The 27,832-nt window shown below is 44.2% G+C and overlaps 2 long non-coding RNA genes across 5 annotated transcripts in view; one reads left to right on the forward strand and one right to left on the reverse strand.

The window, feature by feature from the left end:
- LOC113602520 (uncharacterized) overlaps window positions 1-4,729 on the forward strand; it is a 34,112-nt gene extending 29,383 nt beyond the window's left edge. The window contains exons 2-3 of the long non-coding RNA XR_008289142.1: window positions 1,690-1,776; window positions 1,870-4,729. This is a non-coding gene — a long non-coding RNA (uncharacterized LOC113602520). The remainder of the gene's footprint in view (window positions 1-1,689; window positions 1,777-1,869) is intronic.
- LOC128311131 (uncharacterized) lies at window positions 1-27,832 on the reverse strand. Of its 4 annotated transcripts, none has more exons than XR_008289139.1 (4): window positions 25,447-27,832; window positions 16,278-16,652; window positions 1,994-2,107; window positions 1-468 (listed from the first exon to the last, which is right to left on the reverse strand). It is a non-coding gene; the product is annotated as an uncharacterized LOC128311131 (long non-coding RNA). The 4 variants fall into 4 exon arrangements; XR_008289141.1 differs by lacking the exon at window positions 25,447-27,832 and adding an exon at window positions 1,186-1,262 and having other exon boundaries at window positions 16,278-17,079; XR_008289140.1 differs by lacking the exon at window positions 25,447-27,832 and adding an exon at window positions 7,510-7,596 and having other exon boundaries at window positions 16,278-17,079.

The following is a 27,832-nucleotide window of genomic DNA, read 5'->3' on the forward strand; positions in this document are numbered from 1 at the left end:
TTACTCTCTGCAAGGCCCTGAATCATGATGATGATAAAATGCTGCTGCTGAAGATAACAATAGTAACAATTATTTTTTTTAATTTGTAATGTTTATTTATTTTTGATAGAGAGAGACAGAGCATGAGTGGGGGAGGGGCAGAGAGAGAAGGAGACCCAGAATCTGAAGCAGGCTCCAGGCTCTGAGCTGTCAGCACAGAGCCTGATGCCAGGCTCAAACTCACAGACCACGAGATCACGATCTGAGTCGAAGTAGGACACTTAACCGACTGAGCCACCCACGTGCCCCAATAGCAACAATTATTGATGGTCACTCTGAGCCAAGTAGCATGGCGAGGGCTGTTTTTCTGGTTCCTGGTGAGGCCTGGATGTGCTCCACACTTGGGTTCCAAGGAAACCTCCACCAGTTGGGATTCACAAATGCAAGCAATGGAAACTGATTCTGGTAGATTTATGCAGAAAAGGAAATCTGTGGAAAAGATACCGAAAAGCCTCTGCACCACTGGGAAGGCTAGAGAACCAGACCTGGCCACCACAGAGGCAGAAACACAGGCTAGTCTGGTGAGAACCCTGCTGCCCCCACCACAGAGTACCAGACCCTTCAGTTTGCCCATCTGACCCTGCTAAAGCTCCACACCTGATGCTAGGGACTGCCATGGGCCCTACCACCTGGGCTGCCCCAGAGACGGTTGCTTCTCTAGCCACCATCACTAGATTAGGCCTCTCCATTCTCCACTCTCCCTGGGTCTTTGTATCACTTGCTCCTCATTCAAAGTCTAATGCGTACCTCTGATTGCCTGAGCCTAGTTGCCCAAACCCTAGTTGCAAGGGAGGTTGGGAAAGCAAATAGTTAGCACTTGCTCTACATTCTACATTGGGAAGTGAGTTCTACTTCCTACTAAGACTCATATGATGGCAAATTCTCCAGGCACAAGTATGGGTTTCTGAGTCTGGACAGCCAAGAGGGGCAACTATAAATGAAAACTTTTAAACTAGATAGCTCAAGTCAAGGTTGCATTAGGAAAGAGATGGCACACTCAACTGAAATAAGGAGAATAAAGAATTTATAAAGGCTCAAGAAGGGTCAAGGAAAACAAGTGAGGGATGGGGAAGCACCCCAGAGATTGCAACAGTTGGGGGGCATTAAGACTCCAGGCCTGAAGGGGCAAGGAGTGGGGATACTTACGGGAATGTGAAAAGAGCTGAAGTTGTAGAAGGGGTCTCCTAGAATGGCTCCAGTCCATGGCCCCAGTGCAAAGGGACCTTGGGGGAAGAAATACCCTCATTTCTCTTTCCTTCCTATCCTCTAGTCTCCTGCAGGCGCCTGATATTGGGCAAACCCAACAGGAAGCCAAAGAGTAAAGGCTCCTGTTGATATAATCCATAGAGGTGAGCCTCTGTGGCACAGCCCCCAGGAAGAGGAAGGTGAAGGGTAGATCTGGAAAGCTAAAAATGGACAACAACTGTGGTGTGATCTCAGTCCCATCATTTAACTGGTTTCTCCACTGTAAATTGAGGGCCCTCACATTTTATGGTTCATTCAGGCCTTACTGCTAACCACTTCTCCTGTAATCTCCTCCCTTCTGGCTGCCCTGTGTGTCCCCATGTCAACCTCCATATAAAGGTCAATGCCTTTGTTTCCAAAAAGCAGTTGTCTCTATGTGCTCACAAGGATTCTCCTTTGCTGCAGGTGGAAAGAGTTCTCCATCCAGCTCTCCAAATTCTGATTTGGTGATGCCCCTGGAATTCTACCATAACAGCAACTTGCCTTTTCAAGGTATAAAACATCTGCCCAGATCTCAAGGGCTGCCCTGTTGGGGCTAGTTCTTTATTCTTTGGTGCCTCATTCATTCTCTTTTTCCTCTCACAGCTTGATCCTCCAGCCAAATTCCCATCCTGGCTTCCTCATTCCCCTCTGAGTGATCATTGCTCCATGACCCAGACCTTAGCCTCTCCCTCTCCTCCTACTGCAAAGAACGACGTCACATCTCTACCTTAACAGCAATTTGATGACTCCATTGTCAGCATGGTTTGAAATTATTCTCGCCTAGATTTCTGATGGAACAAAACAAAGTTTCTCTTCATTCCTTAAGTTTTCAGTGGGTGACCTAGATGAAGGAGCAATGAAACCATGAAGACTGTGCTCAAAGGACCTTCATATAAAATCTATGCATAGCTTATGAAACACATTCAATAAGCGATTACAAATGTTTAACGGATACATATATAACAAGTGACAACTGTTGTAACTAAACCAAATGAGAATTTGTCCACCTGATGCTCAGTAAGCCAATAAAAACTGACACTGAGCTTTTGCCATGAACACAGATAGGCAATCAGCTGATGTGGCACCACCCAGGAGAACAGGGAGCTAATGCTCAAAAGTTCTGAACCCTCTGATGGCTTGCAAGTGAGGGTTTTCAAGGACAAACTTTGGGGCAGGGGTCTCCTGAAAAGGTAGACGCTGTTGATTGGAGGCCCATAAGGCCATATAAGCTGGTATTACTTAATAATTTCTGGTGCTGCTTTGCCTCGTGTCCCAGAAGTCTATTCCATCTCAAAAGAGTTGGAATCTGAGAAAATCTTTGTTCTGTATGTTAGAGATTTCATTAGTGCTGATTAACTACTTGTCCTACAGCTTCCTGTGAAAGATGAGCAAGCATTCCCATCCATTGAGTGTAGATCTATTAATTCCCTGGCCAGTCCTGCTGTGTCTGGGGGTGATGTGACCTCCAGTGTTCATTCTTCCATCTGAACTGACAAGATAGACACCAGCTTCATTTTATCACAAAAATTAGCATTACAAGAGTACCTGGCTGGCTCAGTCCCTAGAGCATTGACTCCTGATCTTGGGGGGCAGGTTGTGAATTCAAGCTCCACATTGGGCATAGAGCTTACTTAATAATAACAGGGAAAAAAGAGAATTCTTAGGAAGATGTGGTAGTGTTGTGAACTCTGATATTCCACACAGGGACACCCCTGCTCTTAGGAATGAAGGATTTAATCCACTAGCTGCTCGGCTCGAAGTGCTGTCAGCAGATGACCTCTAGTTGTAAGCCTTCTTTGGGAATTTCCTTACCTGCTGTCTTTTTGAGGCAGCCTACATACAACGATTGATCAACTTGGGAGTATAGGGGCCTGGTCCTCTTGCCCCAACTCAGAACAACTTTGAAGAGTTTCCCATGAGGTCAGTTGAAGCCTTTGTTCTGACATTGGTAGCTCAGGCTTCTCCCTCTGCTCTATCCTGTTCCTTCCTCTCTCTTCCACAAGTGTCCATCCCAAGAGCAATCCCTAAATAACTTCCTGCATGCTAATCTTGATCTCAGAGTCTGTTTTCCAGAGAACCCAACCTGCCCCCACCCCCATCCAGGCCCATTGGAATGTGACTTTGCAGCTTCTCCAAACAAGACTTTCTGTTTCTCCACTCCTTGGATCTCCACAAGACTGGCCTTGTGACTTGCTTTAGTCAATAGAATGAGGCAGAGGTAATATTGTAGCAGTTCTGAGCCTGAGCCTCTACAGGTCTTGCATGTTTTTATTCTCACTCTTGGAGCCCTACCACCACCATGAAAACAAGCCCAAGCTAGACTGCTGGAGTATGAAAAACAAGTGGCCAAGTCAGTGCTGTTCCCCAGCTGACAGTCAACCACCCCCAGAAGCAGAGCCACCACCTGACCACAATGTATGAATGAACATAGCCAAATCCAAAATACTACCTAGCTGAGCCCACCCCAAATTGCTAAGCAGAGAATCATGACCTAAGAAATAGTGTTGTTTTAAGTCAGTTAAGTTGGGAGCAGTTTGTTATGTAGCAATTCCTAAATGATACAAGAGAGAACTGTGTTTGAGAAACCACCTGTGATATTGTGATTTGTTATAGAAGCAATATATATTTAATCTTTATCCCCTTTTCTGACTCACAGCTCCCCAACAGCTTTGGAATTTCCTAAGTATCCAGAGCGATAAAGTGTCCTTTGTTATGTTAACGAAGCGACATTAGGAAAGCAACTAAGGATGGGGGCTGGTTGCCCGAGCAGCCAACCACGTGATTAGAGGGTTAGAACTTTCAGTCCCACCCCCTGACCTCCTGACAGGGAAGAAAACCTGGAAATTGAGTTCAGTCATCAGTGGCCAATGATTTAATCCAGCATGCCTTTGTAATGAAGCCTCCACAAAATCCCAACAGGATGGAGTTCGGAGAGCTTCCGGGTTAGTGAACACAGGGAGACTGGGAGAGAAGGTCACCTGGAGAGGATGTGCAAGCTACACGCCCCTTCCCCGTACATTGCCCTGTGCATCTCTTCCACCTGGCTGTCCTGTTATAATAAACCAGTAATCTAGTAAATAAAACAGTTCTTTTGGTTCTGTGAGCTGCTCTAGCAAATTAATCAAACCTGAGGAGGAGGTCGTGGGAACCTCTGATTAATAGCCAGTCTGTCAGAAGTACAAATAATAACAGGGCACCTGGGTCTCTCAGTTGGTTAAGCATAGGACTTGGGCTCAGGTCGTGATCTCGCGGTTCATGAGTTCGAGTGTTGGACTCTGCTGACAGTTCGGAGCCTGCTTCAGATTCTGTGTCTCCCTCTCTATCTGCCCCTCCCCGGCTCACACTCTGTCCCTCTCTCTCTCTCTCAAAAATAAACAGTAAAAAAAAAAAAGTACAGTAACAACCCAGGCTTGTGACTGAAGGCTGAAATGGGGGAAAAGAGCAGCCTTGTAGGACTGATTCCTTAACCTGTAGAATCTGATTTCCAGGTAGATAATGTCCTCCCAACACTGGAATTGCTGTCAGAACCTTTTAACGACCTTAATAAGATAGAAAGTAAAATTGTGGAGACAGGAGCATCTGGCCCCAAGCAACACAAGGGATGATTAAATAGCTTTCCAAGAGAAAATGAGAAGCACTTTTTTTTTTTAAACGTAATCTCCACACCCAACGTAGGACTCAAACTCATAACCCCAAGATCAAGAGTCGTATGTTCCACTGACTGAGCCAGCCAGGCGCCCCAGCAAAAACTTATTTTTTGCCCCTGTGAAGGAGGTAGTAAGACGGGACTGGAAGTGAAATAAGGAGGAGAAAGTTGTCAGCAAGATGGTGTGTGACTAGAAACAATCTGAGTTGAAGCAGCAGGTGGAATCTCCCAATGGGCGTGGCTCTGTATGCTTGGAGATGGGATGGCAGAAAGACAATTAAGCACAGATGAACCTAATAGTTATTTTGAACTTCTCTTCATTTCTTTGATGTAACCACTTTCTGTTTATTTGCATCCCATCCAATCTTCAGAAAAATCTCCTTACAGTACAGGAACCCTCCCACTCTGCCAGCAGCGGTGTAATTGCAGAGCAGTTTGGTAGTATTTATCTAGTGAAGCACAAGACGCACATGCCCTTTTACCTGGCAATTCTGCTCCTGGGTTTTTACAGAGAAACTCTTGCACATGTGCACCAGGAAACATGTACAAGAATGTTTGGTCTTTGCAACAAATACAGGAAATTTCGAAAAACCTCAGCTGTCTACAAGTAGTAGTTTAGGTAGATGAATTTAAAATAAAATGCTAGGTACCAGTTAATATAAATGAACTAATATTTAATATCTATACTAGGGGCGCCTGGGTGGCTCAGTCGGTTGAGCGCCCGACTTCGCCTCAGGTCATGGTCTCGCGGTCTGTGAGTTCGAGCCCCGTGTCAGGCTCTGTGCTGACAGCTCAGAGCCTGGAGCCTGCTTCAGATTCTGTGTCTCCCTCTCTCTCTGACCCTCCCCCCATTCGTGCTCGGTCTCTCTCTGTCTCAAAAATAAACATTAAAAAAAAATAATATCTATACTAATATATATCTATATGTATCATCAAAGATCTCAAAACACATTGCATAAAAAGGCAAGTTGCAGAGAATAAAACACAATACCATTTTGTGCATTTTATTTGTATTTAATTTTTTAAAGATTTTATTTTTTTAGTGTTTATTTTTTGAAAGGGAGAGAGAGAGAGAGCACAAGCAGGGGGGTGCAGAGAGAGAGGGAGACATAGAATCCAAAGGAAGCTCCAGGTTCTGAGCTGTCAGCACAGAGCCAGATGCAGTCCTCAAAACCACAAACCAGGAGATCATGACCTGAGCTGAAGGCAGATACTTAACTGACTGAGCCATCCAAATGCCCCTAAAGATTTCATTTTTAAGTAATCTCTACACCCAACTTGGGGCTCAAGTTTACAACCCCAAGATCAAGAGTTGCATACTCTACCTACTTGAGCCAGCCAGGCACCCCTTTTGTGCACTTTAAGTCCACGCAAAACAGCGTGATAAGCATTTATGGATACATTACATGCAGTAAAATTATAAAAACACGATTTGGAAGGACAGACACCAAATTCCTGATGGTGAATTCCTCTGGGGAGGGACGTGTACAGAGATTTCACTTTTAACCCTACTAGTTTAAAAACAGCAAATACTATAAAATGAAGCAGATGATAAAATGAGAACATTAAATTCTGAGAGTTAGAGGGCATGGGTGTCTGTTAGATTATGTTCTGCTCTTTTGTGTATTTAAAATTTTTTACCAACTGAGAAAAAAAATCTAATGATACCCATGAATGCTTTCTGTGATTTGGGTGGTTATTTGCCCAGGTGTGTGGCAGACGCACAGTGTCCAGGTGTGGACCAGGTGTGGTTCACATCTGGGTCACAGAGATTCATGCTGGAACCAGGCCCCTAGAGGCACATGTTACTGAGCATGTGAGCTCTCTGGAGATTTCAAACTCTTGGAGAGTGCTCTGTGGACCCATAGACTGTGAACATGGAATCAAGTCAATCTTACTGAGATCACCCATGGTGAGAGACTCTAAGGGTACATCTGGGTTACATGTATAATTGTTAACAGGCATTGACACCAATGGTAAGCTGGTCTTATCAATTACATGAATGGTGGGAAAAAAGTCTTCTAGCAAAACAAAAACAAACAACACACCCAGAAAAAAACTCTTCTCGCTTTGCTAATTTTCCAGTGTCTATGATCAGGCTAGATATCGATGCATATCTTGGCAAATTTTTTTTCCAGTCATTTAGAAAATTAACTCTACCCATTGCATCCAAATGCTTTGGTAGAGCCCTGAAACTATACACACACAGACACACACATTTTTTTTTTTTGAAGTTTATTTATTTTCAGAGAAAGAGAGAGAAACCATGAGCAGGAGCAGTGGGCAGGGGAGAGAGGGACAGAGAGAATCCCAAGGAGGCTCCATGTGGCCAGCACAGAACCCACCTCAGGGCTCCACCTCAGAAACCTTGAGATCATGACCTGAGCCAAAATCATGAGTCGGACACTCAACCAACTGAGCCACCCAGGCACCCCCACAGAAAAAGATTTTTGTGTGGGAGTTGATGTGTGGGAATTAACGAAGGGGTGAGATGTCACATGTGGTTAACATAGTGCAGAATTGTAACAGCTAACATTATATAGGTCTATGTTCTGGGTGCTTTACATACAATGAACTCACCTCATCTTTATACCAACCTTAACAGACAGGTGTTATTATTATCATCTCCATTTTACAGATGAGGAAACTGAGGTCCAGAGAGGTTAGCTCATCCAAGATCATACCTAGAGTAAGTATTGGAACCAAGATTCAAATGCAGAAAGTTCGTGCCCAGAGTCCACACTCTTAACCACTGAACCTCACCATCTTTCCAAACAGACATACCAGAAGCCTGGAGTCGAAGGTGCACAAAAGTGATCCATACAATCCACAGGACTTTCTCTAGCACTTTCTAACAGACATTGTTCTGAGTACTTATTAAGTATGAACTTGCAAAAAAGGGCAAATGGGAGATTGGAACCTATCTTGGGTCATTCTCAAAGGGCTGGCAGACCCAGCTAAAATGTAGGTTGTGTACCTTATCTCGTTGACTCCTTCTAGCTACTTTCTGAAATTGGCATTATCCCCATGAACAGATGTGAAAACCTAGCATCAGGGAGGTGACATTCCCTGCCCAAGATCACAGGAATGTGAGAGGTTCACCTCATGAAGCTGCTATTTGAATTCACATCTGTCTGCTTCCACAACCAAGCTTCCTTAGCCTCCTACAATTTAAAGTGTCCTCAAGGTAAGGAGGCTGCCGGTGCCCAATGCCAGGAGGAGGGAAGCAAGCAAGTTGTTTGCAACAGTTTGTCAGATTAACGAGGCAGTCACTGGTTCATTCAAGCGGCTGAACGGCATCTAGACATGTTTCAGAATCATTTAGAGGCTTCAGAGATGGTTCCCCCGAGTCTAGAGTCTGCATCCGCACAGAGCGACAGGGCACGACAAGAAATGCGGTGATTGAACTTAGTACATAGCTTCCCCAACCGACAGACCACCTCTGCTAAGTTCTGCTAAATTCTCTGCTTTAGTTCTCTGCCAAAGCGTTGACGAATACAGCCATGAGAATAAAAGGGCTGGGAACTGGCTTAAAATGACACTCACATTTCATTCCTAAGCTCCAAAGCCAGTCTGCCATGAAACACTCAAGGTCTCAGCATGGGCTGCCAGAGAGGTCAGGCAGGTGGTAGTTTCACAGGCTAAGCAATCCTCCTTCAGGACTGGAGACACAGGGAACAGAAAGAGCCCCCCCTCCCCACGCCATAGATGGGATCAGATGCAAGCTGCCTCTCAAGGATACAGGCCCAGAAGGGGACCTGGTATATGGAACAGGGAAACTGAGTCAAACTACATTATGGAAGAGTACAAGCTGAAGTTTCGTGAGTGTCCCAGTTATAACTGCTGCATAACCAAACACTCAAAATATAGTGGCTTGAGACAGAAATCATGTATTTTTTCTCATGAGCCTACAATCTGAACAGGGCTCAGGAGGGACAGCTCACTTTTACTTATGCAGTGTTGGCTGGGACAGCTCCACTGAGTCTTGTGGACCAATATCCACAAGGGCTCACCCACATGGCTGGCAAGTTGGTTCTGGCTGCCAGTTCCTCTCCATGTGGACGTCTTCTCAAAGCTCCTTGGGTTGCCTCACAGCATGGTGGCTGGGTTTCATGAATGAGAGTTCCAAAAGACAGGAAGTAGAAACTGAGTTTAAGGCCTGTGCCTAGAAACTGGTACATCATTTCTACAATTGGTCAAGCATTTACAGAGCCCAGACTCAACGGGAGGGGATATAGATCCCACCACTAGTTAAAAGGCGTATCAAAGAATTCGGGGGCTATATTTTAAAACTGCCACAGTGAGAACTTCCCCTTGTATCCTAGTACACAGGGAAAGCATGGCAAAAAAGTCTCATTTTATCTGCCTTTTCTAATTCGTTATGGGAAATAGCTGGATATTGCAGTGAGGATTCAGAACATCTCCAAAGGGGTGGGTCCAGATTCCATCTCTGGAAACCACCTTCCGTCTTGTCTCTCCATTGCTTCAGAAACTTCATTTCATTTATTTATTCATGCATGTATGCATTTCTTCATTCTTACATTGATTTAGGCGATACTTGTTCAGCACCAATTCTGCTCAAATACAGTGATGGTAAATAAAGCAGATATGGAAACTGCACCAGTGGAACCTACATACAGTGGCGGAGTCAGACAATAAGCAGGTAAACAAACAAATATGTAATTTAAATTGTGATAAGTGCTTTGAAGGAGCCCAAAGCGGGCACTACTGAGGGCTATGCAGAAGCCTAGCCAGGATAACCATCAGTAATGGACAAGCAGCCACGGGACTACAGAGACCAGTCTTTTTTTTTTTTTTTTTTAAATATTTATTTATTTTTGAGAGAAAGAAGGAGGGAGGGGCAGAGAGAGAGGGAGACAGAAGATCTGAAGTGGGTTCTGCACTGACAGCAGAGAGCCGGATGCAGGGCTGGAACTCATGAACCATGAGATCACGACCTGAGTCAAAGTCGGATGCCACCCAGGAGCCCCCAGAGACCAGTCTTTAACAGAGACCAGTCTTTGACATGGTGATGCAGTGAGAAACAATGTAGTGAACTGATCAGAGTTTCTAGTTCTCTCTGTGGGTGGCATTGGAACTGGACCAATGCTCTAAACCCAAACTATTCCCTAGGCTTTGAAAATCCAGGGATCAGGGGAAGCCTAAAGAGGGAGATTTTGGCCCTTATACAAATAAGGGCATGAAAGGATTTGAATGAGTGGAAAATTAAAAAGAGTGGCCTTATTTGTGCCCTCAATCTGGCAATTAGGTCACTCTGGTTTTCCAGTTTATTTTTTACTTTTTTAAGAATAAGACATTTTTCTTTTACTTTCACTCTTTCCTTCCTAAAGGCTTTTCCTTTCTTTATGTAGATTCAAGTTTCTGACCTATACCATTGTCATTCTCTAAAGAACCTCTCTTTTTTTTTTTTTAATTTTTTTAAGGTTTATTTATTTTTGAGAGAGAGACAGAGTGCAAGCGGGAGAGGGGCAGAGAAAGAGAGGGAGACACAGAATCTGAAGCAGGCTGCAGGCTCTGTCAGCACAGAGCCCGATGTGGGGCTTGAACCCACGAAATGCGAGATCGTGACCTGAGCTGAAGTCTGGTGCTTAACCGACTGAGCCACCCAGGCACCCCAAAGAACCTCTCTTAATACTTCCTGCAAGACATATCGACCGGCAGCACATTTCTTTCATTTTGGCTTATTTCTCTGTTGTGAAGGATAATTTGACAGGTACAGATTTCAAGGTTGGTAGGGTTTTCTCTCAACCCTTTAAAATTTTAATTCCGTTACAGCTAACATACAGTGTTATATTAGTTGCAGGTATATAATATAGTGATTCAACCATTCTATACATTCCTCAGTGGTCATCACAGAAGGTGTACTCTTTAAATTTTTTTTTAAGTTTATTTATCTATTTTGAGGTTGGGGAGGGGCAGAGAGAGAGGGGGAGAGAGAATCCCAAGTCAGCACGGGGCTCGACATGAGGCTTGAACTCAGGAACCGCCAGATCATGACCCGAGCTGAAATCGAGAGTTGGACGCTTAACTGAACCACCCAGGGGCCGCACAATAAGTGTACTCTTATTCCCCATCACCTATTTCACCCATACCTCCATCTCCATCCCCTCTGTTTGTTCCCTATAGTTAAGAGTCTCTTTTTTAGTTTCTTTTTTTAAAATTTGTTTCTTAATTTCCATATATCAGTGAAATCACATGGTATTTGTCTTTCTCTGACCAACTTAATTCACTTAGCATTATACTTTCTAGATCCATCCATGTTGTTGCAAATGACAAGATTTCATTCTTTTTATAGGAATAATATTCCATTGTATATATATGCCACATCTTCTTTATCCATTCTCTTATCAATGGATGCTTAGGTTGCTTCTATAATTTGGGTATTGTAAATAATGCTGCAATAAACATAGGAGTGCATATCTCTTTGAATTGGTGTTTTCACATTCTCTGGGTAAATATCCAGTAGTGCAATTACTGGATGCTATGGTAATTCTATTTTTAATTTTTTGAGGAACCTCCATAATGTTTTTTACAATGGCTATACCAGTTTGCATTCCCATCAGCAGTGCAAGAGGGTTCCTTTTTCTCCACATCCTTGCCAACACTTGCTTATTGTGTATGTTTTGTTTCATTTTGTTTTTAGCCATTCTGACAGGTATGAGGTGATATCTCATGGTGGTTTTGATTTGCATTTCCTCAGGCATGAGTGATGTTGAACATCTTTTCATGTGTCTGTTGGCCATCTGTATGTCTTCGGAGAAATGTCTGTTCAAGTTTCCTGCCCATTTGTTAATTGGATTATTTGGTTATTCCAGTTTAAAAATCTCAGGCACATGACATACTGAGACCCTAGCGACTGGTGAGTGAGGAATCTAGTTATAAACTGGAAAGGCTGGACAGGCTATGGGATGGGAAAAAAATGATTCAGTTGAGTCTGTCCTGGGGCTGGAGTTATTGACTTCTCCAATTTAGGGCAGAATTTCCCTTTGGTAACTGAAAGAGGACTAAGCCTGCAGTAGATGTCACGAAGTCTCAGTTGTAGGGCAGGAAAGAGGCAGAAATAGAAAACAGGCAGAGGATAATGGATATTTCATGATACCATTTTGTTAGGAAGCCAAAAAAATTGGAATAGAAAAGGCATTGGGATGGGGTGCCTGCGTGGCTCTGTCGGTTAAGTGTCCAACTTCAGCTCAGGTCATGATCTCACTGTTTGTGGGTTCAAACCCTGTGTTGGGCTCTGTGCTGACAGGTCAGAGCTTGGAGCCTGCTTTGGATTCTGTGTCTCCCTCTCTCTCTCTGCCCCTCCCCTGCTCGAGCTCTATCTCTGTCTCTAACTTTCTCTCAAAAAAAAAAAAGTAAATAAAAACATTAAAAAAATAAAAATAAATAAAAAGTCATTGGCATATGGGCAATAAAGGCAACTACTCGCAGATGTGATAATCATTTGGGTTTAATCTGGCTGCAAGTAATAGGAAATCTAACTAAAATTGCTCATGTAAAAGGAGACGTTATTGGCTCCCGGTCCAAGTGTGTCTGGCTTCAGGTGTAGCTTGATCAGGAGATCAGATGAGCTCACCAGATCCCAGTTCCCTCTACCTCTTCTCTGTGACTCTTCAGTTGCTGGCTTCAGTGCCAGGCCTCATATGGTAGCAAGAAGGCAGTAGAGAACCCAGCTCTCTTATATACTTTTAGGTTGTACATACTGCAGGAAACAGAATCTCCTTTCCAGAATCCCAAGTCTCACTATATCTCATTTGCTTTGGCTGGGCCATGTGCCCATCCATGAACCAACTGTTGGGGCCAGAGGAGTGAGATGTGCTAAGTCAGGAGGTTTCATCCCCAGAGTGGAGGGTAAATTCAGTTTCATAAGATTCCATGTGGAGTGATGATGATGTGGAGTGTTTTCTCAGAGGAAAATTGGGGTAATACTAGAAGGAGGATGATGGGTATAGGGTACACATGTGAGCTCCAGAAAGACAGTGTGTCTGAAAGTGAGAACAGGACTGTCCCTAGGGCACATGGGGCCCTTGACAAATGCTTCGGGGAGCCCTGCCTATCTAAACAATTTGACTATAAATATAAAATTCCTGGGCCCACATGACATACAGTGAATTATTGAGAAGACTCTGAATAATGGGTATGGAAGTGGCACTTATGTTTATTGTTCAATCAGCACACATGGAGATTCTTTGTGGTACCCATCTCTTCCTGTTCTTTATTGTCAAATGTGCTGCTCCAGGCTGTTATATCTCCCACTATGAGAAAACAGGCATCAACTGTTATGGCTTAAAATGCCATACTCTTCAGACCCTGTTTCTACTGAAACAATATAGATCTTGCTTCTGCATTTCCCTAATACCATTTATTTAATGCTTGTTACACCATTACTCATGGGGCTGCGTCATCCACTGTGCAGCCAGTCAATATTGGCTTCCACGGACTCCCTGAAAGGTAGTGCCTCATGTCCGACTCTTGATTTTGGCTCAGGTCATGATTTCTCAGTTCATGAGATTGAGCCCCACATCAGGCTCTGCGCTGGCTGCTCTGCACAGTTTGGGATTCTCTCTCTCTCCCTCTCTCTCTGCTCCTCTCCTGCTTGCCTCTTTCTCTCTCTCTCAAAATAAATAAACATTTACATTTTTTTTTAACGTTTATTTATTTTTGAGACAGAGAGAGACAGAGCATGAATGGGGGAGGGGCAGAGAGAGAGGGAGACATAGAATCAGAAGCAGGCTCCAGGCTCTGAGCCACCAGCCCAGAGCCCAACGTGGGGCTCGAACTCTCACGGACTGCGAGATCGTGACCCGGGCTGAAGTTGGACGCTTAACTGACTGAGCCACCCAGGCGCCCCAAAATAAATAAACATTTTAAAAAATGATGAGTTGTCCTGTTACAAAAAAAAAAAAAAAAAAAAAGGTAGTTCTTCATTGATGATAGCTACTGATGGAAGTCTTACCCAGGGTATGGGGAATCTGTGAATGATAATTTGTTTCTGGTCACACTGAATTTACCATTTGGAATTTTATAGTGTCCAACCATGTCTTCTCTTGAACTCTTTGAGCTGGAATCACTGCATTCCCAAAATGCAATCTATGTCAATGTTGACCTCACCCCTGCCTGCTACACACCATTCCCGGCAGGGAGCATAGATGAGGGAACCATGGGTGGAACAAGAACAGGACCATTTGTGTAAAGAACGTTTGTCCTCAGCTTAAGACTAACCCAGAAGAGTAGGATTTGCCTTATCAATCAGAGGCAAGAAGGGACATTGATAAGAAGGGCCCATTGGCAGTGTAGAACAAGAAGCAGGCACACAACTACACTCAGAAGACTGACACATGACCCAAAGCTTGCAGAAGGGGCTGGGTCCAACAGAAGAAAGCACATAGGATAAGGACACCTGCTGCTACCCTACTACCCATGGGTGCTGCAGACCAGTGGTGACACTGTAGTTGGAACATAAATGGGCAAGAGCCAACGCACAGGCCCGTAGCTGTGGGTCAAACCCAAAGGTCAGTGGTAGACCATTAATAGACCAGAGCTCTGAACCCCTTCCTGTGTCTGATATGAGAGTCACCTAAAATCTGTGTCAGCGTCATTCAGCAGACGCAATCTTACACGATGCCACAAAAGAAATAACACACCAGCCACAAGGAGTGATCTGCTCCTACACGATCCTTCTGAAGCAGGTCCTAGCCACGAGACCCTCGGAACACCCCATAGTCATGATCCTGGATCTTCTCAGATCATCTGGTCAAATCTGTAAGTGTGGTAGAGGGTTAGAGACCACTTCGAAAGAGGGGGAGAAAGAGGAACAAGAACCCACGTGGACCCCCAGTTCAGGTGTAGGAAGCCCCACCTAGATGACACTGCCAGTCCTAGCCAGTCCTAGACCCCAGAGTGGTTCTTAGAAAATTCTGAGGGAGGTGTTTCTGGCGACCAAGATTTAACACAGGATAAGGTCTGGGTGTAGGGTACCAGGCCTGAATACCACTGCTAGCCCCACCTAGTTTGACACCAGGAGAGGACATCCTTTGAGGAACGCCCTCCAAAGCACGAGGCCCCTAAGGCATAAGCCTGGAGCAGGGGATCCCCCTTGCCTGCACCTCAGGGCAGTACTGAGTGGGAACCAATCACCTGTGGAAGCCAGATTCAGAGTTCAGCTTGAGACATGTACCGAGCACTTGCTAAGTGCCAGGCACCAGGTGGGGACAAACTGGAAATCTGTGAAGCCACAGCGCATTGCACATTGCAGTGTTGCCAAAGCAATCACCCACTGGTTGCATGGCACTGCTCCACTCCTGTCCAGTACATTCCAAATTGCCTGAAATAGGGAGCAGCCCCGTGCGTCCGGGGACCTGTTTACACCTCACTGCATCCACTATTTCATTTCATTCTGATAAATATGAAATAACAGGAAGTACTGAGGTTTATCTCATGTATTCCAGTCGTTTGTTTATACCTCATTAGTTTTTATTTTATTATTTTTTTAATGTTTATTTATTTGTGAGAGAGAGAGAGAGAGAGAGACAGCATGAGTGGGGGAGGGGCAGAGAGAGGGAGACAGAATCTGAAGCAGGATCCAGGCTCTGAGCTGTCAGCACAGAACCCAACATGGGGCTCGAACTCGTGAATTGGAAGACCATGACCTGAGCTGAAGTTAGACACTTAACCGACTGAGCCACCCAGGCGCCCCTACACCTCATTAGTTTTTAGAGAGAGCTATTGGGTGGAGGGTGGGGAGTGTGGAGACAGTGTCTCCACAGAGAAGCCTAGAGAGGTGTCTCCTGAGGAGCCCAGCCCAGAACTGGGGCTTGTCAGTGAAAAGAATCCTCTTTCCATCCACTCGAGTTCCTTTCAGACCTTACGCCTTAGTAAAGACCCTGATGGTTACAGGGAGAAAATTCAAAAAATGAGACTCTCAAGGGCTCAAGGGAGGAGGCAGAGAAAACCACTAGTCAGGTAACTATGGCACTCTTGTTCAGCTGAGAACAGGAAGCAAGCTGAGGACGGGGCTGAACAGCATGGAAAACAGAGGAGAGCTCCCGGGGCAGAAGAGGAGAGAGACGTGAGCAGTGAGGGAAGGCACAGATGGGAGAAGCTCAATTAGTACCTGATGTGTGATGTGAGAGGCACAGCCTCTGCTCCTGTCTCCTGGGGGATCTTCAGTAAAAGATTTTTTTTTTTCCCATTAAAGTCCCGTGGCAGCCTTCACTGTGCCTGATCCTTCATTCTCAAAGCTCCACCGACACAAGGACTTGGGGGGTGTATTAGTTTCCTTGGGCTGCCATAGCCAATAACCACAAACTTCCTGCCTTAAAACAACAGAAACTTATTTTCTTACCTTTCTGGAGGCCGGAAGTCTGAGATCAAGGTGACATCAGGGCCTGGCTCCCTCGGAAAGCTCTAGGAGAGGATCCTTCCCTGCTTCTTTCAGATCCTGTGGCCCCGGGGCATCCCTTGACCTGTGGCCACATCATTCCATCCTCTGGCTCCACCTCTGTCTCTTTGCTTTCTTCTCTCTGTTTTCTCTTCTTCTGTTTCTTTTCTTTTCTTTTCAAGATTTTAAGTAAACTCTACACCCAACATGGGCTCCAATTTACAAGTTCAAGAGTCGCATGCTCTACCAACTGAGCCAGCCAGATGCCCCTCATCTGTTTCTTATTAGGACACTTCTCATTCTTTGGATTTGGGGCTCACCCAGAAGATCCAGGATGATCTTATGATAGGGAAAGATAGGATTCAGTCAGCAGAAAGGTCCCCGGGTGGGGAAACACACAGATTTTAAAACATTTCTTCTGGGAAAAGCTAACCTCGATCAAACTCCCTCAAGCATAAAGTTCCTCTTAAGAATGTGACAGACAACACCTACTTCACCTCAGGTTTCCCTCAGGAATTTGACAAAAGACCTAACTAAAAATAAGTAGTAGACCACAAAACATATGACCCACAAGGAACAGTATGGCCATACATCACCCCTCACACAATCAAAAAGGAGTGACTGGCATTTAGAGTTACCTAGCCACTAAGGGTAGAACCTGAGAAGAAATGAGGCAGAACAAAAGGGGCCCACCCAAACCCTATAAAACAAAGTCCCATGCCTATTGTCATGGGCATTCACATTTGAAGCTTTGCAGAGAGCTTTCATGCTATTCTTACCCACTAATCTTATACTGTAATAAACTTGTTTGCTGTTCATTAAAAAAAATTTTTTTTTAATGTTTGTTTATTTTTTGAAGGAGACAGAGATAGAGCATGAGCGGAGGAGAGGCGGTGAGAGAGGGAGAAAGAATCTGAAGCAGGCTCCAGGCTCTGAGCTGTCAGCACAGAGCCCAGTGTGGGACTCGAACCCACAGACCATGAGATCATGACCTGAGCTGAAGTTGGACGCTCAACCGACTGAGCCACCCAGGTGCCCCTGTCAGATGTTCATTTTATTCTGTGTCCTCCTCTTCATTCTTCCAAGAGGCGAGACAACGAATCCCAGCTGTTAAGGTAAAAAAAAAAAAAAAAAAAAAAAAAAAATCCTGTAACAATCTCATCTCAAAATCCTTAGTTACATCTGCAAAGCCCCTTTTTCCAAATTAGGTCACATTCACAGGTTCTGTGGATTAGGATGTGAATATATCTTTTTAGGGGAGCCACCATTCAACCCACTCTTGGGGTACCAATGATCCTAAAGATGTGGGGGAAAAGGAAAGGCAGTGACATCACAGAATGAACAAGATCTTTAAACTGAGCATTAGACATCACTGTGGCCAGTGTTCCCCACCTGGGAATATCTTACTGGATACCTGGCTCTTTTTCACCCTGGCTGTTGCCAAGTTCTCTCTTCCAATCTCCCCTCTATATGCTGTGTACAAAAAGTCCATTGAAACAAAGTGCTAAATAGAGGTTGGAAGGCAAAGATCTATGAGGCAAATACAAAAGAGTACTTAGGTAAAACTGAAAATCCGTGTTGCTTAATCAGGAACAGGAGAACAGCAAGGTTGGCCCCTCAGCAGGTATTCCGTTGCAAAATCAATAGTTTTCTTGAAATATTTTCCCAAACAAAAGATCAATTCTTTCTCAAGGAAGATTTCTAACATCTGCCTATAGAGTGCAATAAGCACAAAGTGCTTCTAAAATAATGAGATTTCTCCCAGCACCTGTAATCCAGGAAACTGTCAATCTGTTCTTGCAGAGAATTTCGACTTCCCCGGCTCCTTGTTCAGCAAGGGATTTTGCAGAGACCAGAATTCTCAGTACAGGGAACATTCCATTAGGCTGTGCTCATTTTTCTCTTTAGGCCTTCAAGCAATAGTCCCAAACAGAAAAGCAACTCTAGCTTATTTATGTCTGTTATTTTTGAATGTAGAGTTATGTGGGGGAAAGGATATCCCCTCTCTGGGCTTTGTTCTTCTGTCATTAAAGTCTGGTATCGTGGCTTACATTAAGAAATAGATATTTGGGGGACGCCTGGGTGACTCAGTCAGTTAAGTGTCCGACCTCGGCTCAGGTCATGGTCTTGCGGTGAGTTTGAGCCCCGCATTGGGCTCTGTGCTGACAGCTCAGAGCCTGGAGCCTGCTTCGAATTCTGTGTCCCCCTCTCTCCTGCTCCTCACTCACTCACGCTCTGTCTCTCTCTCAAAAATAAATAAACATTTAAAAAAGGAAATTAAAAAAAAAAGAAATAGATATTTGGTCCTCCAGCACAGACCTTCTAAAACCCTTGGAATTTCCCAAATGGTAAGTGCCAGAAAGGTAAAAGCAGCATCTTTTGTTATTCATAACAAGCTCCTTTCAATCACACCTGAGTTTATGCTGATGATGACTTTTGAAAAGCCCCTGCGGATGGGGGCTGGTTTCCAGGGAACCAACAATTAGAAGATTGGAACTTTCAGCCCAAAGCTCCATGTAGAGGAGAGGGGCTGGACATCCAGTCCCATCACCAATGGCCCAAATCACTTGGACACTTCAACCCTGTCCAAGTGATGAAGCCTCCATAAAAACCCAGGATAGGGTTTAATGAGATTCTGGGCTGGTGACCATGTGAAGGTATGGGGAGAGTGTGTTAGCTTCTCACCCTCTCCCCACCGACCTTTACCTATGAATCTTTCATCTGGCCTTTCATGTATCCTTTAATATCCTTTGTAATAAAGTGGTAATCTAGTAACTGAGCTGGTTTTCTGAGTTCTATGAGCTACTCTAGCAAATTAATTGAATCCATGAAAGGGGTCATGAGAACCTCCTATTTATAACTGGTTGGCTGGTCAAAAACACAGGTGATAACCTGGACTTTAGATTGGCATCTGAATGGGGAGGGCAGGGACAGACTCTTGGAACTTGAGCACTTGCCTCTGGGATCTGACACTATCTCCAGATCCTGTCAGAATTGAGTTAAATCTGTAGGACACCAATCAGTGTCCACTGAGAATTGCTTAGTAGTGTTGAAAAAACACACAAGACTAACACAAGGAGAGGGGACCCCCCAGGACATCTGCAGACACAACTCAGATGTTGTTCCTTTTTATCTCTTCTAATATAGGTCTTCCATGTCAGATTTCACTTGAAATAAGTTTGAAGACTAGTGACTTTGATGACTTTTAAGGGCTACCTCCAGGTCTACCCTTTGCTCAAGTCACTTAATAAATATTTGCTGAGCACCGACTCTGTGTGAAGCACTGTTATAGGCACCGGGGCCACAGCAGTGAACAAACAGGCAAACGTCTTATTAAAGAAAAAGAGTCAACAGGCTCAAAATGGAGTCACTTGTGTTAAGCCCCACATCGGCAAACCAAGACTTAATACCTAACCTAACTGCAGTTTCAACCTCTCCCAGGAATATAATCTTAAACCAGTAAATCTGGAATTTCCTGGTCAGCACTAGTGAGGTAATCCATCTGACAAGACCCCTTTCGACTCCCAATGAAAGATGAGGTAATCTGCTTTTTCTTTGTCCATGCCTTCTTCTGCCTATCGAAGGGGTTCAGGACAGTCCTCCCTCTCCCCCTACCAAATATGCCACTTTAACATCTGTATTGTTTTGAGCTGAAGGCACTTGAGACCCTTTGGGCTCAAAAGCAACTTTTGTCCCTCCCTTAACTATACAGAAGAATCTAAACTGGGGGTCTTTCCCAGAATAAAAGTTATTAGCAGAGATAAATTTTATGAGTGACCCATCTGTATGGTAGGGCAACATAATTACCAAACATCTAATTACCAAACATCTGCTCTTATTGCCCCATGAAGTGTATTCCTTCTGTCTGAAATCACAGACCCCACCCCTTTCTCCTTAGCTCAGAATAACATATATATCTCATTTTACCTGTCTTCAGAATTTCCATGTCTATATGGATTCCCCATACATACACTTATTAAATTTGATTTTCTCTCCTGTTAATCTGTCAATTTGATTCTTAGTCCAACTTTAAGGACCTTTGAAAAGACAGAAATTCTTGCTCCCTGACACTATGAAAATCACTTTGTTCAGTTCTTTAGAACTCTTTTCTGTTTGCTAGATGGGATGCTGCCTGACCCATGAATTGTTGGATAAAGCCAATTTGGTATTTAACTTTACTCAGCTGAATTTTGTTTTTTAGCAATTTCTATCCTCAATAGAGTGTCCACTAGAGTAGGAGGACATGAGATAATTTTCTTTTTAAAGTAAATGGACAGTAGATGAGAAAGTGATGAGTGCTCTGGAGAAGAATCAAAGTGAGGGTGTGTGCAGTGTTTAAAAGGGGATCAGGGAGGAGCACCTGGGTGGCTCAGTTGGTTCAATGATTTTGGCTCAGGTCATAATCTCATAGTCGGTGGTGGGATTTAGCTCCTCATCGGGCTCTGCACTGAGTGTGAAGCCTGCTTAGGATATATTCTCTCTCTCTCTCTCTCTCTCTCTCTCTCTCTCTCTCTCTGCCCCTCTCGCCTGCTAGTGCACATGTGCTCTCTTTCTCTCTCAAAAAAAAAAAAAAAAAGATGTGAAAACAAACACAAAAGGGTGATAGGGAAGGGAAGACTCTGTTGAAAGGCAGCATCAGAGCCAACTTGAGGGACGTGAGATATGAGACTTGAGGGATCTCATAGTAGTAAATACTGCCTATTATTTTTAATAGTTATGTGTTTATTGCAAGTATTTTTGGTTTTCATTTTTGGTGATGATGTATAGTTATCTTTTAAAATGAAAGTTTTTAAGTGTACAAAGTGGGAATTGATTTAAGTACAGTACTAAGTAAATTAGCAGTAGCAATATGCACAGACAGTGTGAGGCATCCCAATAGGATGGAGGCCAACAGCGCAGTGCAGGGTTGGAAGGGGTGGCAGTGAAAGGATTCACCTGAGAAAGAACAGAGGCACAGAAGTTTACTGAATACACCACAGGGGAGCGGTGGGCTGGACGGCTAGGGTGGAGGGGCACAGTTGTAGGGCAGAGTGAGAGAGTGCAGAGATTATGGAATTTTTTGGTTATCTTAGGAAGCTCGTTGTAACTGGTCAGTTAGGGCCTATGGTTATTTCGAGGTGGGTCCCTTAATGAGCCTGTTTGCATTCCGCTTGCTGTTCACTGTGGGCCTTTTTGCCTTGGTTAAGTTTCCATTGCTCAAGCTTGTTGCCTACAAGCAACCTCTACATATAGCAAATATGAAGGTGATTCCCAAATGCTTGAGGCTGGGAAACACTGACTTTAAAATTCATTAAATTATTGGGGCACCTGTGGGGCACCTGGGTGGCTCAGTTGGTTAAATGTCTGACTTCTGCTCAGGTCATGATCTCGTGTTCGTGGGTTTGAGCCCCGCATCCAGCTCTGTGCTGATGGCTCAAAACCTGGAGCCTGCTTTGGATTCTGTGTCTCCCTGTCTCTCTGCACCTCCCCTGCTTGTGTTCTCTCTCCCCCCCCACCCGCCGCTCTCAAAAATAAAATAAACATTAAATTTTTTTCATTAAATTATTACTGGTGGTTATTTCCCAGGGTAATTTTTTTTCTTGAAGAACAGTCTCACATCCCTAATAAAAGACACTAAGAAAATGGGAACCCAAGCTTGACACAGGCTTTGCAAGCCACCTCTCAAAAATGCATCCCAGAGTTTGATCAATGTTTACTTCTCACAAAGTCATTGTCCACAAAGACAGAACGTCAGTAGCACAGGCACAGGTAAAGGGTCACCCTGTGATGGCCTATCCAGGCAGGAGTGAACCCATCTCTGGTTAAGACACTGTCTTCAAGTCTGGCAGAGCATAAAATCACCTCTTTAAAAAAAATTTTTTTTTAATTTGGAAAGCCCAGGCCCCACCTGAGAACAGTTGCATCAGAATCTCTGAGGGTGGGGTGTGGGCACCTGTGTGCTTTGAAAACTCTCAGGTGATTTCATGCCTGCCTGTCCTCTTGCTCCTTGGTATAGAGGAGAAAGTACAGCCTTGAATAAGACAGACCTGGGTTCAAATCCTTCTGCTTGCATGCTGTGTGATCCTAAGCTACTGTTTGATCCTTCTGAGCCCATCTGTACATAGGTGCAGTCGTACCCACCTCTAGGGTGGCTATGATGAAGCACTGACACAGGATTGGGCTTGTGTCCACACAGCGCATGCCAGACAAGGGAGGTTCAGGACCTCCTCATCCCCTCCTTTCCTCAGTGACACTCCTACCACCCGGAGCTTCACACAGAATAAAGGGGCACTCAGGAGCAAGACCTCAGCTCCCACTCTCAGCTCTCAGACAGCAGTGGTTTGAGCCGATTATTTGGAGGGAGTAACAATGCCTATGAATCAAATCCTTAATTCATTCTTTTTTTTAAAGATTTTATTTTCCACATGCACCCCAATGTTTATAGCAGCGCTATCAACAATAGCCAAAGTATGGAAAGAGCCCAAATGTCCATCGGTGGATGAATGGAGAAAGAAGATGTGGGGTGTGTGTGTGTGTGTGTGAATTTGGCCTGTATACACACACACATACACACGCATATACATGCAATGGAATATTACTCGGTAAACAAAAAGAAGGAAATCTTGCCATTTGCAACAATGCGGATGGAACCAGAGGGTATTATGTTAAACGAAATTACAGAAAGAGATATGTCACATGACTTCACTCATATGTGGAATTTAAGATACAAAACAGATGAACATAAGGGAAGGGAAGCAAAAACAATATAAACACAGAGAAGGGCACAAAACATAAGAGACTCTTAAATACAGAGAACAAACTGAGGGTTGCTGGAGGGGTTGTGGGGGGGGATGGGCTAAATGGGCAAGGGGCAATAAGGAAGACACTTGTTGGGATGAGCATTGGGTGTTATACATAGGGGATGAACCACTAGATTGTACTCTTGAAATCGTTATTGCACTATATGCTAACTAACTTGGATGTAAGTTAAAAAATAAAAATAAATAAATATTTTATTTTTAAATAATCTCTACACCCAAAATTGGCTCAAACTCACAACTCCAAGATCAAGAATCACATGCTCTACCAACTGAGCCAGCCAGGGACTCTTTAATTCATTATTTTCTATTTTTAAATTAATATTTAATTATATCATTTCTGGGGCTCAGTTGGTAGAACATGCGTGCAACTCTTGACCTTGGGGATGTAAGTTTGAGCCCCACCTTGGGCATAGAGATTACTAAAAAAAAAGAAAACTTTAAAAAATATGTAATTATATCACCTCTAATTAAGTCACTGCCTTTAAAAAAAATTCCACTAAAATTAACATACAGTATTATATTAGTTTAAGTTGGATAAGAGTATTTCAACTATTCTATACATTCTTCAGTGCTCATTGTAAATGTCCTCTTAATCCCCATCACCCCTTTCACCCATCCCCCACCCACCTCTGCTCTGATAACATCAGTTTGTTCTCTATAGTTAAGAGTCTGTTTCTTGGTTTGTCTCTTTTTTCCTTCGTTCATTTCTTGATTTTCATATTTGAGTGAAATCATATGGTATTTGTCTTTCTCTTTTTTGTTTTTAATTCATGTATTTATTTGGAGAGAGAGAGCAGGAGCAGGGGAGGGGCAGAGAGAGGGAGAGAGAATCCCAAGCAGGCTCCGTGCTATCAGCGCAGAGCCCAACATGGGGCTCGATGAGATCATGACCTGAGCTGAAATCAAGAGTCAGATGCTTAACCAACTGAGCCACCTAGGCAGCCCCTCTCCTTTTTTTATTAGAACATTATAAATAAAGCACAAATCTTCTTCGCCCAACTCACATAATCCTGGTCCCTGCCCCTTTCCCAATATTGAATTTGGCAAGTGCCTTCCAGAACTTTTAAGAGTACACTTACACTCAGGGGGTGCCTCGGGTGCCTGTCTTAGTCGGTTAAGTGTCCAACTTCAGCTCAGGTCATGATCTTGCAGTTCATGGGTTTAAGCCCCACATCTGGCTCTGTGCTGACAGCAGCCTGGAGCCTGCTTCAGATTCTACGTCTCCCTCTGTCTCTCTCTGCCCCTCCCCACACTCATGCTCTGTCTGTCTGTCTCTCTCTCTCTCTCAAAAGTAAATAAACATTGAAAAAATTTTTAAAAATTTTTAAAATTTTACACATTTTATAGAAACTCATTCACTCAGTAGTGGAATGAGCACTGAATTGGGAGTCAGTGGGCTTATTGCCTGGCACCTCTGAATCTTAGGCTCTCCATCCTAGGCACAGTCTCTGTCCCTTGCCTGCTGTGACTCTCACCTTAACCATTTCACCTGCCTTGTCACCGAGCTCCTGTCTCCTGCTGGGTCTCTGGTTTCTCCCGCTCTACCCTTAATACCAGCCACCATGCCATTCTCCTGCTTAAAATTCTCCACCAGCTGTAGAGCCCAGCCCTGGTGAGGGCAAAGCCTACAGGGGTGAGATGCAGGAGGTCCAGGGGTGGTAGGACAGGCAGGAGCACTGAGAAGTGCCACAGGGGCAGCACAGAATCATGGCAACCTGGGAGTGACCTGCCTGGGAAACCCCCCTGACCACGCACAGACTCTCCATGAAGTCTACCTGAATGTGACTTCTCCCTCCCACCCCACAGTTCTATGTGCTGCTATTTCAGCGCTTTGCACACTGCATTTTAGCACATTATCTTCCTGCCTGTGTCCTCCTCGGCCTGTGAAACTTCTTGGAGGCTAGGAGTGTGTCTCTGAATACTCAGAGACGATGCCCATTTTGGTCATTCAAGTAATAGATACGAATCAGTGTTTGTTGAAAAAACGATGCACTTGGGCTTGGAGTTTGATGGGCAGAACAGTCCTGGCAGGTAGTCCAGGAAGTCCAACATGTGTGTCAATCAGGAGTTCTGAAGTTGGCAAAGTATAATATAATGGCAGGGGGAAGTCAGACTCCAGTCCTAGAAGGTTTGGTATTTCAATTATCTATTGCCCTTTCACAGGCCACGGAAAATCTTTTTTTTTTTTTCCTTCAACATAAGCTCTATGCCCAATGTGGGGCTTGAATTCATGACCCTGAGATCAAGAGTTGCATACTCAACCCATTAAGCCAGCCAGATGTCCTGCCACTGCAAATCTTAATGGCTTAAAACAACGATTTGTTATCTCTTACCGTTCCAAGGGATGGCCAGATGCAGCTAGGCAGTTCTTCCACAGGATGTTTGCTGGGTCACTGGTAAATTCAACTGGGAGCTCATCTGGGGCTGGAACCACTGGGGACTGGCTGGGCCTTACTCTCCTGAGAGTAAGTTGGACTTCTTGCTCAATAACGACACCACCTCAGAAAGGAACAGCAGCATGGGCATTCAGAAATGGGAAGCATTGTTGGTGGTGTTAACCTTAAAAATAAAGCTGCCAATGGGGCTCCTGGGTGGCTGGGTAGGTTAAGGCATCCGACTTGGGCTTCAGGTCATGTTCTTGCTGTGAACCCGGCATCCGGCTCTGTGCTGACCGCTCTGAGCCTGGAGCCTGCTCAAGATTCTGTGTCTCCCTCTCCCTCTGTCCCTCCCCTGCTCACACTCTGTCTCCCTGACCCTCTCTCCCTCCAAAATAAATAAACATTTTTTTGAAAAAAGATGTAGTATTTATCTATCTCTCAAAAATGAATAAATGTTAAAAATTTTTTTAAATAAAGCTTCCAATTATTTTACCAACAACAACAACAAATGCGGTTTGGTTGTTGTTTCTGGAATAGCAGAGAATTGCAACCCGAGAAAAGCAAACTATGACGAAACCATGGGCAAATCCACAGACTAAAGAAGAAGAATGCTCTTTTATAGAGAAAAGGGGCTGTTATAAACAAAAAGTCCATTGGGGTAAACTGGAGTTCCAAGTATAGTGGCTTCTCATTGGCTGAGCTGTGACTGTCTCTCATTGGCTGGGCTGTTGCAGAGGGAAGAGGAAAGCCAGAGAGTGGATAGGGAAGTAGTATCCAGGTGCAAAGCCTATCTCTTCCTGTTGAGTCTGCAATTGACCACAGGTGAGAGGGCACAAGAGCTCCCTGTCCAGGTCTCCTGATTTCATTTTATTTAGTTAGTTAGTTAGTTAGTAGTTAGTTAGTTAGTTAGTTTTGCTTTGTTTTGTTTTGTTTTGTTTTATGTAGGCTCCAGGCCCAAGGTGGGGCTTAAACTCACAACCCTAAGATCAGAGTCACATGTTCTACTGACTGAGCCGGCCAGGTGCCCCTCCTGATTCCATTTTAAACAAGATTTCCCTTTATTAATTTTCACAATGGCTGTCTTTGGAGGCAATTTCCCTTAGTTGGAAAGAAAACTAGTCTTTTCTTCCAGATGCCAGACTTTACAGTCATCTTTATGTAGGTCAATGATGGAAGAGGACAGGTGGTTGGTGATGCCTATGGGAGAGGCTGAGCATTTGTAGGGAAAAATCCAAAATAGTCACTAACTGCCAAGGCTGTCAGAAAGTGGGTGAATGAAAGGAACATAGAGGCAGGAGAATGGTAGGGAGGTCAAGGCTGAGGTTTAGGACTGAGCTCCTAGACGGGGGAGGAGCCAGAACTCCCCCTACATGTGTCACAGAGGTGAGCTGATGACAGTCACTTCAGGATGAACATCCATAATCTGATTTTATTGAGGGGGGAGGGGAGAAGAAGCATCTGGAGACATTGTCCCCTATTCTGACCTGCCTAGGGGACCACAGGTCTCACCCCTCCCCAACCCCTAGGGATGGATCTGGTCCTCTCAGACCCTGTAATTATTTCTGAGCTAACTCTCCCATTTAGGACAAGACAATTCCCTGAGTTTCAATTGCCTCCAGTTAAAGAATAAGGATATCTGTCCAGTTTCTCCTGCTAATAAATATTTGAACAGCAGTTTGTTAATTTTTCTTACTGCGACAGATCAATTGCTATTTTACATTACACTCAACTTCTATTAGTTTAGGATTTACTTCCTCAGTGATACCACCAGCATTGGGCTTGAATAATACATTTTACCCTAGACAAGCTCATTAAATTCTTGAAGGTGAGTAGACAAAAGGGAGGGAGAACCAGCCCTAATTTTACAGTTTTGAGGGTATCTATTTAAATTCACTAGGGGAGTGCGAAGCAGGGTAGGGGCCATGAAGTGCTAGATAATGAAGAATAGAAACTACTGGAAGGACAATCCTGTTGGGCCTCAGGCCACCAAAACTAGCCCTTTCCCAGAGCCAACCCCACCCCCAGGTTGGCTTCTGATACCCCTAAAGTGTTCAAGGCTTGGCCATGACCCAAATAGGACTCCCATTTCCCAATCTGTTCCTCATCTTCCTACTTTCTGACAATTAAATCATATTTTTTAGGGTCTCATTTTGCTTCTTAGAACTGACATTCAACCCTACTGAGGGTGGCAAGGTTTTCTCATCTGTAAACAGAGGATTTTACGATGGTTATCGTGTTCACCCTGTTCATCATTATCATTGTAAATATCATGCTATCACTGACCCAAGGGCTACATTCCTCTTTTCAGACTCCTTTGTCTGAAAAGACAAAGGTGCACTTG

The sequence above is a fragment of the Acinonyx jubatus genome, chromosome A3 (assembly GCF_027475565.1).
Source record: "Acinonyx jubatus isolate Ajub_Pintada_27869175 chromosome A3, VMU_Ajub_asm_v1.0, whole genome shotgun sequence".
Classification (NCBI taxonomy): domain Eukaryota; kingdom Metazoa; phylum Chordata; class Mammalia; order Carnivora; family Felidae; genus Acinonyx; species Acinonyx jubatus.